The sequence below is a fragment of the Myodes glareolus genome, chromosome 13 (genome assembly GCF_982192425.1).
Source record: "Myodes glareolus chromosome 13, mMyoGla1.1, whole genome shotgun sequence".
NCBI lineage: Eukaryota > Metazoa > Chordata > Mammalia > Rodentia > Cricetidae > Myodes > Myodes glareolus.
The window spans coordinates 26,761,161-26,762,580 of NC_142038.1; the positions used below are offsets into that span (position 1 = coordinate 26,761,161).

Sequence of the window (1,420 nt, forward strand, 5' to 3'; positions counted from 1 at the left end):
TCCAAATCAGCTGGACTGCCTTAAAACACAAGCCAGGGGGTGACAGATGCATGCGATTAATCCCAGCACTTCGGAGGCAGAAGCAGGCGGATCTCTGAGAGTTTGAGGCCAGCCTAGTATTCAAAATGAGTTCCAGAACAGCTAGGATTGTTACACAGAGAAACCCTGTCTCGAAAACAAACAAACAAATAAACAAGCAAGACAAAACAAGAAGAAGAAGGGGAAGAAGGAGAAAAAAAAGCCCACTTATACCACCACAACAAAAATGCGTTCGTTAAAACCAACAAGAATATTTCTTGCTTTGGTAGCACATGTAACAAAATTGGAGCAATGCAAAGGTTAGCAAGGTTCCTGAACAAGGATGGCACAAATTTGTGAAGCGCTCTGTATCTTAAAGAAGGAGGAGGAGGCAGCATTCGTCCAGTGACTATGGCACTTTTAGAGGCCTTTGCTCAGTCAGGTTGTAGACTCTGCTAGGCCCAAGATAGCCCCTAGTACAAAGCATGGCCCACTGCGGCCTGCCACAGTAACAGTGAGTGGGGAGGAACAAAGAATGTGTGTTAAGAAGAAGACATGCGTCGGAGGAACACACACTTAGGGAAGAGTGTGTCTGGTGTGCTAGACCAACCTGGAAGAAATTAGGCCCAGAATGGTAGAGCAGCATCATTACCCACAGCGCTGCCTCAGCCCATGGCTGAAGTTGCTGTTCTGCAGAGCCTTGTCTAAGCAGTCCTAGCTTTTCAGCCTCCTCCAGAGCCCATCCCCCATAAATTCCCTCTTTGGTTTGTCCTTCACAGCTTCCTGAAGGACAGCAGAGGAGTCCAGTTGGATGCCGACTCTAACTGCTGTCGGATGGCCTGTCAGTAAGCACCACCTGTGGGGTCCTTAGTCTCTGCAGCTGAGGGAAGGCTTCCCACTGGGAATCCAGAATCCCCTACCTACGGACCAAGCCGTGGTGGCTGTAGCAGAATTACATGCCAGGGACAGCCTGGCTTTAGAGACAGCCAGTGTCACACATGGATGATTGAGGATATCTCTTTTGTTTGCTCTCATCCCTCTTACCCCGAAATTATTCAGACCTGCCCCGCCCCATGCACACATACACATAATCACACTCATTGCCCTTTGTGACTGAAATGCAGTTGGGTGCCCTGAATTATTATTATTATTATTATTATTATTATTATTATTATTATTATTTGGTTTTTTTCGAGACAGAGAAACCCTGACTGTCCTGGAATTCACTTTGTAGTTCAGGCTGGCCTGGAACTCAGAGATCCACCTACCTCTGCCTCCCGAGTGCCGGGACTAAAGGTGGGTGCCACCACCTCTCTGAATTCTTCCCCAGTTCAAGCAGCATGGATGAAACTGAGCCAATCCTGGATACAAAATTAGGCCAACCAGATTATTCCATCCCCCT

General features: G+C 47.6%; 1 pseudogene; it reads left to right on the forward strand.

Moving 5' to 3' along the window:
- Positions 1-296: 296 nt before the first annotated feature.
- Positions 297-394, forward strand: LOC146891718 (U6 spliceosomal RNA; annotated as a pseudogene).
- Positions 395-1,420: the final 1,026 nt, after the last annotated feature.